Source organism: Rhinolophus ferrumequinum, chromosome 6 (assembly GCF_004115265.2).
Source record: "Rhinolophus ferrumequinum isolate MPI-CBG mRhiFer1 chromosome 6, mRhiFer1_v1.p, whole genome shotgun sequence".
Lineage (NCBI taxonomy): Eukaryota > Metazoa > Chordata > Mammalia > Chiroptera > Rhinolophidae > Rhinolophus > Rhinolophus ferrumequinum.
Window position 1 is genome coordinate 27,057,710 of NC_046289.1, and position 19,511 is coordinate 27,077,220.

The window sequence follows — 19,511 nt, forward strand, 5'->3', positions numbered from 1 at the left end:
CTTGGTATAGTTCAGACTCCTGTAGTGGGCAATACAGAGCCAGAAGTCTTAAAAGTTTGGCTCACCTTCTTTGGCTCACTCCAGCTGCCTTTAAAACAAAACAAAACAACAAAAATACAGGGAAGAAATCACATTTGAACAAAGTATGCCTCAGAACTCCTTCACAGCCCCAACTTGATCAAGGCAATGGCATAGAAGACTTTTATTAAAATCATCTATGTCATAAAAATATTTATTCAATGTACATTAAACACTTGCTACTAGAGACTTTACTAGATGCTGGGAATTCAAACAGTAAGACCCTCTCCTCTTTTCATGTTTCTCATATTCTTATATACAATCAACGACACTGACTTTATATGTACATTAAAAGTAATAGACTATGATTATATATATATATATTCCTGAGAAGGGATTAACTGACATTGCCTGTAGCATAGGGGAGATTTCATAAACCTGGTTTTCCTGGAGCTGCATTTTTGAAGTTGTGCAAGTTCATTGAATACTCAGAAAATGGTGTCTTCTCTAGGATGGAGTATGGAGTGAATAGGGGACATTAGTAGGAATCGGGCCAAAGTTATATTACAAAAGACCTGAAATTCCTTGCTAAGAAAATCAGAATGACCACTGTAGGCAAAAGCAGGGGAATCGCATCATCACTTATATCTTTTAGATAACATTTAGCAGTGTCAAAGATAGACTTGAAAATTACAATGAAGTTTCTTTCCTTTTTTTTTTCTTTCCATGTTTGACCCTGTAGTCCTGTAGACATGGGTGTTAGGAGTTTCTCCTGTGGAGACCACTTAGGGGCTACTTTAATAGATGGAAAGGTAATAAGAGATTAAATCAGAAATATTTTAGTGGCAATAGAGAGGCAAGGACAGATGAAAAGATTTGAGGGATACCATGGGAAATGTTACTCCATGTCATAGGCACTCTATACTATTATGTCATCTCAAATAATACTTGATAGGTGAGGCTTTCTTTGCCTCACCCTGGTGAATGGGCCATATGGGGGCTGTTTCCTAAGCTACCAGTGTACTTTAAGCACACATTCAGTTGTGTAACAATTAGATTGCCAGCTTCTTTAAGGCAGGAATAATATCTTTTAATCTCTGTGTTCCTCCAGCCTTCTAATGTCCTACAAAAAGTGTGTTGGATGGTTGTTGAATGAGTGGAAAATAGGCATTTGAAAATGACTGAAGATTAAAGGCGACCTGGCACTAGCATTAAAGGTTCAATGATAGCAAGACAGTACGCTGTTTACTACCACTCAACCTAACCTTTCGTAGCTCTTAATTTTTTTTTTTTTATTAAGCTGGTAAACTCCCCATCCTACAAATAGCCATAGAGACTAGAGCACTAGCTTCAAAATAACTGTTTTTCTTGGCTGAGTTCCTCGAGCGACTATGTGCCAGGGGGTGATCTAAGAAGACCTTAGTCAACAACTAGAACATGGTAGGTACTGGTTTCTCTATCAGTCTGATGGCGAAGGCGAACCCAATTTCAAATGCACGCCGGCGGGCCGGAACCAAAGCGTTGGCGCTGCAATTTCCGGGCGGATGCCTGAGTCTGTTACGATGGATCGATTGTTTTTGCCTGGCGGAGGCCTCTCAGGAGAGGACCGCGAACTTGGGTGTCCGTAAAGGCACGTCCTGGGCTGGGGGAGCTTGAGGTCTTGGGGTAGCATGAATCGCTGAGATTCGGAAGGCCGCGCTGGGCCTGCTTTAGAGGGCGTCCAAGTGAGTCGGAGAGTTCAGTCATGTTTGTACACGTGATGACGTGCGCCTTGCGCAAGAACAAGACCCTTCGCTACGGTGTCCCTCTGTTGGTGACAAGAGTTGGCGAGGTGAGAGCCGGGAGGCTTGAGGAGAACGTGTGTTCCAGCGGGATTCCGAAAGGGGCGGGGCCTCCTGCTTGGTGGGATGGAGAGTGCGTGGTGTCTGTACTACGTGAAGCTGGGACCCTGGCACCAACCGGGCGGTGGGTATATTGGGAGTTTTTAGTCCTACTCCTGAAGGGTGAAAGGCTTGCAGGAAGTAATAAAATTAACGTACATCAGAGCCAGATTTTAACCCAAGTCTGGTGATTACAAAGTCTGCATTCTTTTACTTACTATATAGTATGCAGCATCTCAGAATCACTGGAACCAAATGCGGTTACTTAATCATTGTACAATTGGGGGCATTTCCATGCATCCGTTTCCTAGTTTGTGAAAAGGGCTTAATTCGTGTTTCACGTAGTTGTCAGGATACATACATGTTTTAGCACAATGTCTGTCAAATGGTAGAAACTCACAAAGTGGAAGCTGTGTGCTCCTTTGTGTTTGTGTAGCTCTTTGTACGTACCCTTAGTATATTGCTGCTCCCATGATATTCGATGATGTTCTTTATGTGTTTGTGTCCCATTCTACATTGAGTGCCCTGAGAATGGGGACTGTGTCCATTGCTCAAGGAAACATGAGTTAACATTGGTATAACAGTGGAAGGATTAGGCCTTGAAAGCCATTTAGACCCGAGTTGGAATCCAGACAACTTCCTTTATTGGCTGTGTGACTTTAGGCAAGTTTTTACTTTGGCAATCCTCAGTCTTGTCCATAAACAGCATAATTTGGAGAAAGCTTTGGAACACGAGATAGGCCTTCTGTCTGAGTTAAATCCCACTTCATTTTAAACATAAAATAGTCTGGGGAAAGGATTATAAGTCTTACCTCTGGTAGTCTCTGTCAGATATCCAAATTGGCTTATGGACACATTTGGAGTCAGGCAGACAGAAAATATATGGATTCAATGCTCTTAAACCCAACAAAACTACTGGAATGAACTCAAGTAATATGTCCTCTTTCCCGTGTAGGAATGTTATGTAAAGAACATCATTTTATTATATATCCCATAGTTATCATACTAATTCAAGGTGGATTATTTTCTCTGATAAATATTAGTAATCTTATGGAACGACGTACGGAGAGGATTTTAAAGTACCAGGTATACACAATAATTTTCTCCTTTCCTTCTCTGATAAACCTCCCTACAAAATAATGAATTTACTGCTTGAAATTCTTCCCTACGCATGCCCTCAATTTCCTTGGCTGTTCTCATCAGTGACCCACTACTTTCTAAATCCAGTGCTTTCACATCTTTATCCACCCTGATGGTTCTATAGTATGTGCTAGCAATGCTGACTTCCTGCTTTTCAAAAACCCTATTGTCTTACATAAACCCATTGTGTTTCCATTTTTCTTTTTTCTTTTTTGCTAGCTTGCAGCTTTTTCTCATTTTCCTTCCTGGGTTTCTTTGGTGTGTCCATTAATCTGTTTTTTTCAGTTGCAAATTCAAAGGACCAAGATTTGCCCAAGACAGTAATTAAAATATATGAGCAAGGATAGACAAATAGACAAGATTACAAATAATAGAGATTCCTGGAAAAAACCCCTCATGTATATCAATACCTGATTTATGGAAAAAAAATTAAGACATTATGAAGTACTATGTAAGTAAGATCTTTTAAATATATTGTGCTGGGACAAAGAAATATTTGCATGGCAAAAAATAGAATCTTCTGTCCCACACCACAGAAAATCAATATGCCATTAACCATACATTACATTTAAAAGATTAAACAATTTTTAGATAATCAGAGCAGAAAAATAATTCTTAGATGGGATATAAAAGTCTTTATAAAGGAAAATATTAATAAATTGGACACTTAAAATTAAGAACTTATATTCATCAAAAGATAAATTAAAAAAGAAAAAAGTCAAGCTTTAAACTGGGAGAAGGTATTTGCCACACATACAATCAATAAAGTGCTTGTGTCCAGAACATAAAATGAACTTCTTATAAATCAGTAAGAGGACAGAGCCTTCACAAAGAAGGATATCCAAATGGCCAATACAAATGTGAAAAGGGCTCAGGTTCATTAATAAGAGAAGGAAATACAAATTAAAACTACAGTGAGATACAACTACGTATCTGACAGAATAGCTAACATTTAAGAAGGAGGAGAAGAATGGCAGGAATTGACAAGTATGTGAACAGTTAGAGCTCTCACACACTGCTGGTGGAGTATAAATTGGTACCATTAATTTGGAAACAAATGTGTGCCTTTGCATCAAGATACATGTATAATGCATAATATATATAAATGCATTAATATAAAAATAGCTGCATAATAACGTAATTCATAGCAGTAAAAAACTAAAGTCAACCAAATATCCATTATCAGCAGAATGAAAAAAAATTTGTATAATGGAATACTCTATAACAGTGAAAAGCAACAAACTACAGCTATACGTAGTAACATGTAGATATGTAGAACTTCACAAATACATGGAGTGAAAAAAGTCAAATATGAAAGAATATGTAATGTACAGTTCCATTTATGTAAATATCAAAAGCTTCAGTGTTAAAATTATGAAGAAAAATAGCAGTTACTATATATCACAATAGTGAGAGAGGTAGACGATAGTCATTAATTATGGGTTATTCGGGTATTGGTCTAAGGTAGGGGTCGGCACATTACCATCCACAGGCCAAATCTGGCCTGGCTCCTGTTTTTGTCAGTCAAGTCTTATTGGAACACATCCATATCCTTTTGTTTACTATCATCTATCACTACTTTTATGACAACAGAATTAAGCAGTAGTGACAAGAGTCTGTATGTTTGCAAAGCCTAAAACATTTACATCTGGTCCTTTACAGAAAACGTTTGTTAACCCTTGCTCTGGGTGACGGTTGCATGAGTGTGCTTTGTGATCGTTGAGATTTATGGTTTTCACGTGCATGTTTTTGTATTTTGTATATCGCAGTTTTTTTAAATGAAAAAGATAAGCAGTGGAATGTAGTCAGTGCTCTAATGCAGACCTTTCCAGATCACTGGAGAAACACGGTAAGGGATCAGCACGCTTGAAGACTGAGAGTATAAGGAGTCCCAGAGAAAGTGATTTTGAAGTGGAGGCTGGAAGCATGAATAAGATTGTCCCAGCTGCCTGCAAGGAGGAAGGGCATTACCAGCGCAGGCACCCACATGTGCGAAGGCAAGAGGTGTGAAAGAAGAGAGCATGTTTTGGAGAACAGATGTGGTTTGGTCAGGTGGCAAGGGAGGAATGCTAGGAAATGAGGCCGAAGAGGCAGCTGGGACCTTGGCAACAAATGATAAGTATGTCGTTTTTACAGGTTTAGAATTGACCTGGTGGAGGTGCTAGTGACTAAAGGGCATCAAGCAGAGATGTGAAAAACTCAAGCTTGCGTTTTATTGAGATGATTTTGGCAACAGTATAGAGGATGGGTGGGAACAGGACAGGACCGAAGGTGGGGAGAGGCAGCTAGAAGACTGGGGTTGCCCAGAAAGCAGCAATTTTAATAGGCCCCTGTCCCGGCAGCTTAAGCCAAGGCCATTTAAAAACCACTTTTGCATTCTGCTATCACTGTGTTCATTGGTGCTGTACTGAACTGTGCTTCACAATCTGTCCCTCACGTCTTGCTCAATTTGGCTTTTAACTCATTCAGTAACTAATCTTTACCTTGCTTCTCAGATTTGATGTATTAACTTGACTTCTCAAATATGGCTTTGATGCTTCTCAAAAACGAAACTATTAATAGCTTAGGTGACACTCCACCAGGGTTAACCTGGCCACCAAGGCCCTCACATCACCCACCCTCCCTTAGGCAGTGTTCTCACCTGGCCTTTCTGACTGAAATAAGACAGCAGTACAACAGATGAGAGAGAAATGGTGAGGATGCAAGCAGCGACAGAGCAGAATAGAAGAGAGAGTCAAGAAAGATTTAAAAATGGAACTGACCAGATATGGTGGCAGAGCAGATGTGGCAATGAGGAAGAGGGAGGAACTCAGGTTCTAAGGTTTCTAAGTTGTGCTGGTACCAGTAAAGGGGAAATAGGAGACAGAGCAAATTTATGTACACACATAAGTGTATGGATTTATGCATTCAGAACATAACTGTACCCTGGTCCTGGATAAGATCATCTGAGCAGTTTGCTCCTTGGTCTTCAACAGCCCCCGTCTGGCAAATGGCCGGACCTTAGGCTTTCCTCATTCATGTCTCTTAGGTGTCCCCAAAAGGGCAGGGTCATGGTACACAGGTCAGAACTTGCACCCAGCTCTGGAGGACATCGGCTTAGACTGCTGGGCTCAGGCCTCTGCTCTGCATTTCTGTCCTGGGGTCATCTTGAGTCTGTCAGCTCTCACTTGTCTGTACATCTCCGGTCCTCTGTTGACCGACCAGCTCTCCCAACATTCCTGGTGTGGTGGTGCTGGCTTGCTGTCCTCCAACTCTGGGTGGGATTTGGGCACCAGCTATTCACATTGCTGTCACCTGCAGCTACTCACCTCTGCATCAGCTCCGTTTATAAGGAAACACTTGCTTTTGTATTCAGCTCTTTTGGAAGGGGAGTTGCTTAGGCCCTGGTGACACAGACTTGAATGTTTCCCACAGTCCATTCTTCCCGCTGGGTGCACAGGTGCTTGCTTAAAGGAGTGGGGGTCCCTGGGTGAAGGCATGTTCAAGGGCAGACCCATGGCCATTGCCACTCAGATATCACTGTTGGCTCCACCATAGGATGTCTTGTTCCTTTATCACTTATGGGGGACCTGCTTTTCCTCCCTATAACTTGGGTACCTCAACCATTGGGGAGGTATTGCTATCTCCCAACTGCAAGTACAAACCCTAAAAAGTTATTTCCCATGGGTCTTTGAGCCACCCTCGAAGCCAACAGTGGTTAAGCCTGTGTTGTGTATCCTCATCAATTCAGTGACAATTAAGAAGCTTTGTTGGGAAGTCCCTTTTAACTTGATGCTAGTCTACTACGTTGGGTAAGTTGCTTAACCACTCTGGGTCTCATTTTTCTTAACTGGTGAGGGTGAAAACAGAAAATACAGATAAAGCCCCTAGAATGATGCATCTCATTCAGAGCTGGCATCTGATCCAAATAAGGGGTACGTGTATGTATGTAAGCACTTTTGTATGCGTCATATCAGACGTTTACATACACTTGCATGGAAAGATCCTTACAGAAGTTAAACTGGAGTTTCAGCGAAGATATTCTCAGATACTGCCTCTCCTTTCTTTCATTTAGTTTTCTTTTCCTGGAGGCCCAGAGTATGGGTGCTGCCTGCAGGAAGATTCTACACTCTTCTTTACCAGGAGAGAGAACGCAAGGGACATTGGGGCAGGAAAGCTGGCTGAAGAGGAGAGGCAGGGAAAAGTGGAATGCTTATGGCCTAGGATTGATCTGTTTGAGATGTCCATCTCACTTTGGACCTTATCTGCAAGGTTGCTTTCTGCGCGTGGACACCGTGTGGTGGGAGTAATGAGGCTTTTAAGAGGCGGGCTGACACCTGTGGCAGATAGCAAGAGACCCCTCTGAGGCAGAGACTGAACAAAAAGTATCAGTATGTAACCAAGGAAAAGCACAAAGAGCCTCATCTGGGGCTTTCTTCACATGCGGAAGATGGCTAGAACCAGAGCTCTAGGTAGAATGCAGAAGTGTTTAGAAAGTGCAGATGCTCAGCTTGTATTTGCTTATTAATTCTCAGAGGGATGAAAATCAAAAAACTTAAAATTGAAGCAGGTGTGTGTGTGTGTATGTGAGAGAGAGAGAGAGAGAGAGAGAGAGAGAGAGAGAGAGAGAGAGAGAGAGAAAGAGAAAGGGAACAAGCTGGGATGATCCCATCCTTCAAGATATGGCTAAGACTGATAGAAAGCCCCCCATACTTGAATTATGAAAATACTGAATTTCTCCCTAATATTTCTGTGAATTTCTAGAAGGGTCCAGGTCCCTCAGGACCCTCACTGACCCACACTTCTCCCACTGAATGCATTCCGTTATAGATTATTTCCACACCCTGTTTATCAACCTGCCTAAGTTGGAATCCAGTTTTGCCTCTTCGCTGCTACATGACCTTGAACAAATTACTTAACCTCTTTGTGTTTTTGGTGCCTCCCTTACAAAATAGTGAAAATATTACTGCTTACCTTGAGTGTTATTAAATAAGTTAATTACTATAAAGCGCTTACATACATTAGTGTACATAAAAAGCTTAGAACACTCACTTGGCACATAATAAGTATTTTTACAATATTACAGTTATTCTGACCTGATGTTGTTAATCATATCAGATGTTGACCTCAGGCTCTTTTCTCTTCCCACCCAAAACAGCTTGTGTGTGTGCCTTTTCTAAAGATTGGTGAGATGAAGGAATTTGCATTTCATTTGTGCCAACAACTTAGAATTTCAGGATATACAGTTCTCTTCCTAAAAGTTCCTCAAATGTTTCCAATTTGAATTTACTCTCCTCTCACTCTCCACTCATCCCACGTTTCTGATTATCATGAATGCAGCGTAATTTAGCTGTTTCTTTGCCTTTAGCTCTACTGACCTATGATTTCGGGGTCTGTTTATTAAGAATCTTCTTAAGCATAGATATTTCCTTCTTCTATGAGCATATATCATGCAGTAGATAGAATCCCTAATGGTTCTTAGGAATTCTTTAATACTGAAGTACTCATATGTTGGAAGCAATCTGATTAATTATTTTATCATTTGAGCTATCAGTCTGGCTGTAGGTTTTCTGTAAATCCACATTTTCACAGTTCAGACTACAAAGTAATACAAGAGACTGAGCCCCTAAACAGCAGAGTTTGAATCTTATTCATCTTTATAGCCACAGCGGTATCCAGTAGGTGGCTCAAAAGTGGATGTACACTTGTAATTTGTTGTCTGTCTCTTTTCAGTCGGAATGAAATGCTTTCTTGTGGGAGAAGGCTTGAAGCCTGCTGTTCGTTTGCAGTTAGTGGGTGTAAGTTGCAGAACTTCTTCACTTCCATGATGGTAAAACAAATGATTCCTTTTGGGGTCAGAGACCCAAACGATATTTATTCCACTGCATAATCCCAGGAATTTTTAAACATCACAAGTAATTCTCATTCTGTTCCATTTACAGGACTTGACATCTCCCTTTTTATGTTATTGTAGTAATCCCTCTTGATACTCAGTTTCTTCTGTGAAATAGTAAAGAATTTAAATTTTCTACCAAATTTAACAATTTGACTAGTTATTCCTCTGGTGGGGTATTCTTGGGAGAAGAAAGAATGGGGGAAGAGGAGTAAAAGGGAGAGATCACATTCTTTTCTCTGTAGATGTGTTGTTTCTAAAATGGCAGATATCCTTTTGTTTCCTATATAGTTTTGTTGAACATACTTTTGTAATAAAGAGTGTGACTCTATTTTTTGATGTTTGACTTACATCTTTTAAGGCTCACCTCTCTTTTCCCCCTTTGTCCCACATGTGGGCCTGCTGATAAAGCCCAGGTGATACTTCCTCTGTGTCTGTGGAAGTTCAAAGCTCGCACGGGAACCTTTGTTCTAGTCACCCTCCCTAGTCACATATAATCCCCACGCCAGTCTTCTTTTCCTGCTCTCTCAAGCCATTTCTAGGCCTGCTTGGGAGCTACCGTGCTCTCATTATATGAATAATAAATCTTTCATACTTTCTTGGGTGTGTGTGTGTGTGTGTGTGTGTGTGTGTGTCTGTCTGTCTCTGTGTGTGTGTATGTGTGTATGTCCAAACCAATTTTGAATTGGGGTCCATCCTGACAATGTGTCTGCAACAATTTTATTAAGTGTTTAATACATACAAAAGAATATTTATATGTTTAAAGTATAAAAGTAACAGTTTTAAGAAGTTCTAGACCTATCTCCCAACCTAAGAAATAGAACACTACGAATATGTTTGACGTGCTTTTCCCTGATTTCATGCCCTACCCTCTGAAAAGCAGTCCCCCAGCTCAGCTAATCGGTATTAATTACTATGGATATTTGATTGTTATCACTCCCCTTATTTTGTTTTATTTTCACATTTTAACCACAGATGTAAGTATTCCTAAATTATATATTGTTTTGCATTTATTAACTCAGTATAGATGAAATCATACTGTATATACTATTTGAGTACTTTTCTTGATATTTGAAAGATTTATTCATATTGCTTTATGCATTTATTTTCTCTACTATATTGTATCTCCATTGTATGAATATATTACAAGTAATTTATGGATTCTCCTTTCAGTAGAGATTTGGATTTTCCCCCTTCTCTTTTGATCTTACAAAAGATAATATTGCTGTGAACGTTCTGGTACATAAGCTCTAATGAAAACGTACAAGAGTTTCTCTAGCATGTTTGAGCAGATTTCTGGATTATACAGTATCCACAGTTTTAACTCTATTTGATGGTGACAAATTGATTTCCAAAGTGGCTGCAAAAATTTACATTCTAATTTTATATCTGACTATTTGGATAAACAATTTCCCAGCACCATTAATTTAAAGGTTCTTAACCCACTGATTCATGTTATCACCTCAGTCGTAAGTCAAGTTTGCATATACAGGTATTCCTCGATTTACCATGGAGTTATGTTCCAATAAACCCATTGTAAGTTGAAATTATCACAAGTTGAAAATGCATTTAATATATCTAACCTACCAAACATCATAGCTTAGGCCTAGCGGGTTTCTACTGAATGTGTATCACTTTCGCACCATCATAAAGTCAAAAATTCCTAAGTCTAATTGTCTGTATGTGTCGTCTGTTTTCTGAGTTCTCTATTCTGACTGATTTATTAGTCTGTTTTTGTCTGTTTCTGTACAAGTATAATTTTGGCTTGTGAATATAGCTTAGTTATAAGCCTTGATATCTAATAGAACAAGATTCCCACTTTATTCTTTTTCTTTAGGAGTGTCCTAACTATTCTTGGTCCTTTGTTCCTCCATAGAAATTTTAGAAACAGCTTATTGAACCACCAACAAAAAACAAAAACAAACCCAAATTGGGATTGAATTGAATCTATAAGTCAATTTGAGGAGAATTGACATATTTGCAGTATTGAGTCTACCTATATATAAATATGGCATTCTCCCCATTTATAGAAGTCATCTTCGTTGTTCTTAAAGAAAGTATTAGTTTTCCCAGGAAGAGCTTGCACATTTTTGGTTAGGCTTATTCTGAGCTACTTCACTTTTGTATGCTATTGTAAATGCAATCTTTTTCTAAATTAGGTTTTATATTTAAAAAGCTGTGTTTTGATGGTATATATAAAAGAAATTGACTGTGTATCTTGGATTTGATTCCAAATTCAGTAACCTCACATAACTCTCATTCCAATAATTTCTCTATAAATTATTTTGATTTTTCTCTGCATCTCTAAATATTAAACAGTTTTAATTCTTCCTTTCCTGTCCTGGTAGTTTTAAACTCTCTCTTGCTTTTAACTGGCTAGAACCTTCAATACAGTGTTCTGATTGTAAAAGTGAAGCTTTTACCATTAAGTAACTATGTAGACTCTTTATAGATACTCTGCGGTGACTGATGGCGATCCAAGGAATGCCCTTTGGTTGCCTGACAATGAAATAGTTGACTGGGGACAGTGCCTCTCCCCAGCTAGGCGGGAGGGATAAGCCTGAACGTAATTCCACCAGGACTGGAAACTCTCCTTCTTCGAGGTGCCTGAATTCAGTTTCCCCAAGATCATCAGTAAAAATGAAAACATAACGACCATACAAAGGCTTGGACACAAATTTTCATGGCAGCATTTTTCATAATAGCCAAAAAGTGGAAACAAGCTAATGTGCCTCTACTGGTAAATGGACAAACAAAATATGGTATAGTCACACAATGGAATATTTTTGGGCAATAGAAAGGAATGAAGTATTGATACATGCTACAATGTGAATGAACCACAAAACCATTATACTCAGTGAGAGAAGCCAGTCACAAAAGAACACATTGTATGATTCCATTCCATGTTAAATGTCCAAAAAAGGCAAATCTATAGATAGAAAATAGGTCAGTGTTACCTATGGCTGGGAATGGGAATGAAAAATGGCTGAAATGGACATGAAGTTTCTTTTTAGGGTGATGGAAATGTTCTAAAATTAAATCGTGGTGGTGGTTTTACAACTAAAAATAAAATTCATTGAATGATACACTTAAAATGGGTGAATATTGTGGTATGTGAATCATTATCTCAATGAGGCTGTTTAAAAATTAAAAGAAATCAGTAAAACAGCTGGTGTTCCATGATAATTATCTGACTGGTTTCTAAACCTAGCCCCCTTGGTATCTAGGTCCTGACTGATTACCACCTCCCTACATACAAGGCTGCTCTGCTTCCACAGAAGCTAGAATAGCAAAGGAACAGGAGGTCATCACAAATGAATCACTGAACAGCTGCCATCTCTTCAGATAGCTACCTAAATCCTAACTGTGTTTCCTACACCAAAGGCCACTCCTACTCTTAAACAATAATAAGCCTTGTAGCAAGGCTACAGTACACATATCCCTCACCCCCAGGACAGAACCACACCTCCATCCAACAGTGCTCTGGCCCCTGCTCACCTCTGCATTGGATTATGAGAAAAAGGAGGAACGGGGCCTTATCTTGCTGAAATGTTCCAAGTTTCCCCCTAAAAACAAAAAAACCCATTCCATACTTGTATACATGTATCACATGTCACCGTAGTGTTTGCCTTCACCTACTTCTAATCCTAGTTTGCTCACAGTGTCACTGTGGTGGGTATTGAATATTGAATGATTGAATTTTTTTCCCATCTAGAGAGGTGATTATGATATATTTCTCCTTTAAGATGTGAATGTGAGTTGCATAGATTAGTTTTAGATTAATTTTTCTAATATTAATGCAATCTTGCATTTATGAGACAAATCTGCCTTGGTCAATGTAACGGACACTGTTGGTGCCCGCCCAGATCCCCTGGGATCCTCGTTACCAGTTTGGCGTGCCCATCCCCCAGCTACTGCAGGTGAGGCTAACAGGTCACCCCTGCATCGTTCTCAGTAGACCTGCCCTTGTTCAATTGAAATTGCCTCACTAGAAGGTACTTACTTAGAAGTTATACCCTACAGTGATCCTAGAGATAGCTGTGGTTGAGACACTATATGGGGATCTAGAAAGTACCAGAAGGAGAGTTGCAATCATTGGTCATAGTGCTGACGTAATGGGCTCATGAATGGAGTCGCCATGACGGCAGAGATGAAGGCTGTGCATGGGCACAAAAGCATTGCACCCTCACCAAAGCTGACCTTGCTACTGCCTCCACCCTACCTGTCAACAACAGAGACTGATGTTGAGCCCTTGATAGTGCATGATTTTTTGAGGAGACCAAGCAGCCACTTACTGGCATTTGATTACGTAAGACTCCTTCTACCATGGAAAGGGCACCAATTCATTTTGACGAAGATAGACATGTTTTCTCAGTGTGGGCTTACCTTTCCCACTTGCATTGACTTGGTCAGCACCTCTATTCAGGAGCTCACAGAGTGTCTGATTCACTGATACGGGATCTTCCACATACTGTCACTGCAAATCAAGGGACCCAAATTATGAAAAAAATGGTTCAACAGTGGGCACATACCTGTGTGATTTCACTGGTCCTGCTATTAAGTTGCTGCAAAAGTAATTGCGGGTTTTGCAATTATTTTTAACCTTCTAAACCGCAATTACTTTTGCACCAACCTAATATGTCCCACTTCATTTTCATAAGCTGCCAGCCTGATAGAGCAATGGAATGGCCTCTCAGAAACACAGCTGAAGCAACAGCTTGGAGATGATACCCCACAAGATGGAGCACTATCGTTCTGAACACAATATATATTAAAGCAGAGATTGGCAAATCATGGTGCAAAGGCAAAAATCTGGCTTGCTGCTGTTTTACAAACAAAATTCTTTGGAACACAACCACACTCATCATTTACATGTCTTTGGCTTCTTTCATGCTACATTGGCAGAGTTGAGTAGTTGCGTCAGAGACTGTATGATCCACAAAACCTGAAATATTTATAGTCTAGCCTTTACAAAGTTTGCCACTCTTGCCTTAAACCAACGATCATTGTATGGTCCTGCCTTATGGTCCCACTGGGAACCAAGCAGTGGGAAGGAGGACGGCCCTGTTCCAGCCACCCACTTGGGAAATATTTGCTTGTAGTTTCTGAAGCTTTAGGCTGTTTAGTTTAAGAACTAGAGGTCCCGGTTTCTAGAAAGGGGGCACTTTGACTAGGGGACAGTAATAGTTCCACTAAACTTAAGGCTGTGGCTGCCATTGATCATTTTAGGCTCGTTGTGCCAGTAGACCAGCAAGAAGAGAAAAGAGGTCACCATATTTGAAGGGATAATTGATAATCATGAGGAGGTAGAGTTGCTGCTACATAATGGTGGCAGCGAAGAATATATTTAGCATTCATTGTGAACCAATGGGGTATCTCTTGGTACTCTGAATCCTAGTTTTCACTGTAAATTGGCAAGTAGACCCCATCTGTCCAGACAACAGCACGATAACCAAAATCTCAATGCCAGGCAAGTCACGTAGACCAACAGAATGCTGGCGCAGGATGAGGGGAAATAATACTATTTCCGACATCAGGACTGATGGCAGCTGGGGAGGCTATAGTTTCATCCCACTAACTTTTCTATTAAGTTTTCCTAGAAATTGTGATCATCCAGAATCCTTGAGAAATTGTAAACGAATGGAGTGAACTTAATGTGTCGAGCAAGTGGACCTGAGTGGTACAAGGGCAGGAGCATAGCAGGCATTGTTGTGCTCTATCCAGGTCTCCTGGGTTTCATTTATATTGGTTCCGTGTGCTCATTCCCCTCCAGCTGCCACATGTGGTGCTCCTGATGGCTCACACCTGCAACATTTTCAAGAGCTTGCCCTTGGTCACTGGGGCAGCATCACCAGGAGGTGTCTGGAAGTTATGTACTATTCATCGCTGTAACAGTCTGTAAACAGTGACTGCCTAATGCCTGATATAAAGGTACAAATCCTCACTCTCTTGTAATGTGGGAAAGCCCGTGAGGCAGTGGGTACAACAGTGCTCTTGGAGATTTTAAGGTGAGGCTACACTGAGCTGAAACTACAGTCTTACTTTGCTTCTTCCCTTAACCTCTTCTGTTTTCCCTCATTCCATTACAGATTTTTTTTTAAAAATACAGTTATGAGGACGGACCGTAAAATATGTTGTTGATATGGTGACTGACCAAAACAGGCAGTGCAGGGATGTGTTTGGCCCAAGATTTCTCAGGTAATTATGTAATTTCTTCCTTAATAAAAACTTGACTATATCTTTCCTACTTTAGTAAAGTTTATTTTTTCCCTAACGTCTAAAGTTGGAATGCTTATTTAATTAATTTTGAGCCTCTTTTGTGCTTACTTAGGAATATGCAGTTATCCGTTGTCCTCAAAATAAGACTTTAGCAACATTTTACAAGTATTGAATATGACTTTTTAAAAAGATTTTTGTTAAAAATATAGCCAACATACAATATTATATTAGTTTCAGGGGTACATAATAATTATTCAACTTTTATATACCTAAAGAGGTGGCCACCATGATATAAATCCAGCAACCATCTAACACCATACCACACTCTCACAATATTATTGACTATATTCCCTATGCTGTACATTACATCCCCGTGACTTATTTGTTTAATACCTAGAAATTTGGACCTCTTATTCCCCTTCAACTTTGCCACCCCTTTTTAATTTGTCAATTATAGTTGAAATTCAATACTATTTTGTATTAACTTCAGGTGTACAGCATAGTGGGTAGACATTTATATAATTTAGGAAGTGATCCGCCTGGCTAGTCTAGTACCCACCTAGCACTATACATAGCTATTACTGTATCATTGACTATATTCCCTATGCCTTACACCCCCATGACTATTTTGTAACTACCAATTTACAAAATAGTAAATAGTACTTCTTAATCCCTTCACCTTTTTCACCCTGCCCCAAACCCCTGCCATCTATCACCCCGATAGATCTAGTACCCATCTGACACCATACATAGTTATTACAATATTATTGACTCTATTCCTTATACTATACCCTACATCCCCATAACTACTTTGTAATGACAAATTTGTGCTGCTTAATCCCTTTCCCTTTTTCAAAGCCCACCCCTTCAACCCCATTCTCATCTGGCAACCATCAAAATGTTTTCTGATCTATGAGTTTGTTTCTGTTTTGTTTATTTTGTTCTTTGGATTCCATATATAAGCTAAATCACATTGCATCTGTCTTTCTCTGTCTCACACTCTACTCAGTACAGTACCCTCCATGTCCATCCATGCTGCCGCAGATGGCAAGAACCCATTCCCTTCCATGGTCTAGCAATATTCCATTGTATATATGTACCACCTCCTCTTTAACTGTTATTCCAGTGACAGACCTCAGGATGCTTCCACGTCTAGCCATTGTAAATAATGCTGCAATGAACATATGGATGTACATGTCGCCTTGAAGTAGTGTTTTGGGTTTCTTTGGATAAATACCCAGAAGTGGTATAACTGGGTCCTTCTTTGTCTCTTCTTATAGACTTTGTTTTAAAGTCTGTTTTTTCTGGTATGAGTATTGCTACCCAGGTTTTTTGTTTTTGTTCCATTTTCATGAAATAATCTTTTCCTCTTCCTGCCTGTGTGTGTCTTTTGATCTAAAGTGAGTCTCTTGTAGGCAGCATGTGTAAAGCATTTGTTTTCTTATTCATTCATTTCTCCAATATCTTTCGATTAGAGCATTTAAGCTATTTACAATGAAAGTAATTGTTGATAGATATGTAGCTATTGCCATTTTATTAATCACATTTTTGATTTTTTTTTTCCGTCTTAAAGAAGTCCCTCTAAGATTCCTTGTAATACTGGTTTGGTGGCAGTGAACTCCTTCAGCTTTTTCTTGTCGGGGAAGCTCTTTATGTATCCTTTGATTTTAAATGATAGCCTTGTTGGGTAGAATACCCTTGGTTGTAGGTGTTTGCTTTTCATCATGTTGAATATTTTGTGCCAATCTACTCTGGCCTGCAAAGTTTCCGTTGAGAAATCAGCTAATAATCTTATGGGGGCTCCCTTATAAGTTACTAGTTGCCTTTCTTTTGCTGCTTTTAAGATTCTTTCTTTGTCCTTAGCTTTGCCATTTAAATTATAATGTGTCTTGTTGTGGCCTGTTTGGGTTCATCTTGTTTGGGACTCTCTGCGCTTCTTGACTTGTATGTCTATTTCCTTCGCCAGGTTAGGAAAGTTTTCAGTCATTATTTCTTCAAATAAGTTTTCAAATCCTTGCTTTCTGCCTTCTCCTGTTACACCCATGATGCGAATGTTGTTATGCGTGATGTTGTCCTAGAGGTCTCTTAAACTCTGCTCATTTTTTTTTTTAATCTTCTTTCTTTTTGCTATTCTGATTGGGTGTTTTCTGCTACCTTGTCTTCTGGATCGCTGATTCGATCCTCTGCTTCATCTAGTCTGCTGGTGATTCCTTCTAGGGCATTCTTCACTTCTGACTGGCTCTTTTCTATGGTTTCTATGTCCTTTATGGTGCTTGTTCTCTCTTTGTTGAAGTTCTCACTAAATTCCTTGAGCATCCTTATAACCAGTGTTTTAAACTCTATCTCTGGTAGGTTGATTGCCTCCACTTCGTTTAGTTCTTTTTTGGAGTTTACTCCTGTTCTTTCATTTGGGGCATATTTCTTTGTTTTTTCATTTTGGTGGCCTCTTTGTGTTTGTTTCTATGTATTAGGTAGTTCTGCTATTACTCCCCATCTTGGCCAGGTGGCCTTATGTAGTAGGTGTCTTGTGGGGCCCTGGCATAGTTTCCCGTCACCTGCTCCGGGTGCTCCAGGAGTGTCTCTTGTGTGGGTTGTGTGTGCCCTCCTGTTATAGTTGAGCCTTGATTGCTATTGGCATGTCAGTAGGTGGGATTGGACTTCAGGCTGATTGTCTCTGGGGTTTAGCCACATCCACAGCTTACAGGCTGCTGTGCTGGGGGCTTATCCCACTGAGAGGGATTTGCCCCAATGGGCTCTGATGCCTGTTAAAACCACCCTTTGTGTGTGCTGCTTGTGGGGCTAATTGGGTAGTGCTCTGCTGTGGTCTGAAGCCAACCTCCAGGTATGTTGGTTTTGGAGCCTCTTGGGAGGGTCTCTGGTGTAGTCCCAGGTCACCCACTGCCTGTGACTGGCCAGAGAGTACCTGGTAGGAGCTACAAAGTGATCCATGGTTGTTCACTTCTTGTGCTAAAGTTGGAGGTATGTGGGAGAAGCCATGCTGCAAATCGAGGATGGTTGCCACCAGTACTGGGGCAGGGGTGACTCTGTAAAAAGCCAGGACACCCCAAGGCCTGCTGCCACCTGCCGGCTCCCATATGGTTCAGCCACTGATAAAGCCTCATGGGGTATGCAAATTGGGTAAGGCAGGGTCTCAGGGAGTCATTAGAGTGGGAAGAGTTGTGGTCACCAGGTTAATGTAGACTCTTGTTTGTTACTAGTGCTGAGCCTCAAGCTACTCAGCAAAAGTCTCAAAGCACACCAAGGCCACTCACCTCCCACCTGAGGCCCATAGACTATGATAGTTTTTCAAGAAAAAGTGCCATGTTGGTGGGGCCGGCTACTCCCGAGAAAGTGCCTCCAGCATTGGGGCGGGGTCCCAGTGGAGCTCACCACGGTGGAGCAGCAGAGCTCACCAGGCCAGTCAGATTCATATTTGGCTGTGTGGGGAGGGCTCAACACAGGAAAGAAGGCACCCAGCTGTCAGCTGTAAGGGAGAAGGCTCCCTCACAGGGAAAATGGGAACTGTCTTCCAGCTCTTGCCACAAAACCACACACCTCAGTCTGCCCCCCATATGCCTTCAATGCCCCTCGAGTTACCATCCCTCTGCTGGAGCCCAGGGTGAGTGCCTGCGAGCAAATGAGTCTGTCTGCTTGCTGTTTAAGATGATGTCTGGGTTTCCCGCAGCCTTCCATCCCACCCAGATGGTTGGAATCCCCACTGTTTTTCACAGCCAGATGTTGTGGGGGCTTCTCTTCCTGGCACCAGTACTCTGGGCTGGGGTCCCTTGCTCCTCTTGGGGGAACCTCTGTTGCCATGATATCCCTCCTGATTCTCAACCACCACATGGAGGTTTGGGGCTAGTCATTTCACGTCTTCTCCACTTCTATCAGTCTCAATGTGGCTTCTTTATATCCTTAGTTATAAAACTTCTGTTCCAAGAGACTTCATATGATTCTCCAGATTGATTGTTATATAATTTAGTTGTAATTTTAATGTGTTCATGGGAGGAAGCCAGCACAGTGCTTATCTACTCCACCATCTTGGATCTGTCCCCATGACTTTCTTTATCGTTCAGTTCCAAGAGTTTTCTGATTTCCATTATGACTTTTTTTAACCGACAAAAATTTAAATTTCCACACACGGAAGTATTTCTACCTGTTTTTTTGTTACTGATTTTTAACTTAATTTTATGGTTGTCAAGTAAGTGTTCTATATGATATGAATTTCTTGAAATTTACTGAGTCTTGTTTTACAAACTAAAATAAATATTTTGTGCTTGTAAAGAACGTATATTCTGAAGTTGTTGAGTGCAGTGGTCTATACCTATCTTTTTTTTATTAAGCTTGTTAATTGTGTTGCTCATTTTTTATATCCTTATTTT

The 19,511-nt window shown here is 40.4% G+C and overlaps 1 protein-coding gene across 3 annotated transcripts in view; it reads left to right on the forward strand.

Moving 5' to 3' along the window:
- Positions 1 to 1,432: 1,432 nt before the first annotated feature.
- SLC8A3 (solute carrier family 8 member A3) overlaps positions 1,433 to 19,511 on the forward strand; it is a 165,587-nt gene continuing 147,508 nt past the window's right edge. For 2 of the 3 annotated variants that reach the window (XM_033108230.1, XM_033108232.1), the window contains exon 1: positions 1,440 to 1,849. The gene's annotated coding sequence lies outside the window, so the exon portion shown is untranslated. Of the gene's footprint in view, positions 1,850 to 19,511 lie in introns of all 3 variants that reach the window. The other variant, XM_033108235.1, reaches the window with a different exon arrangement.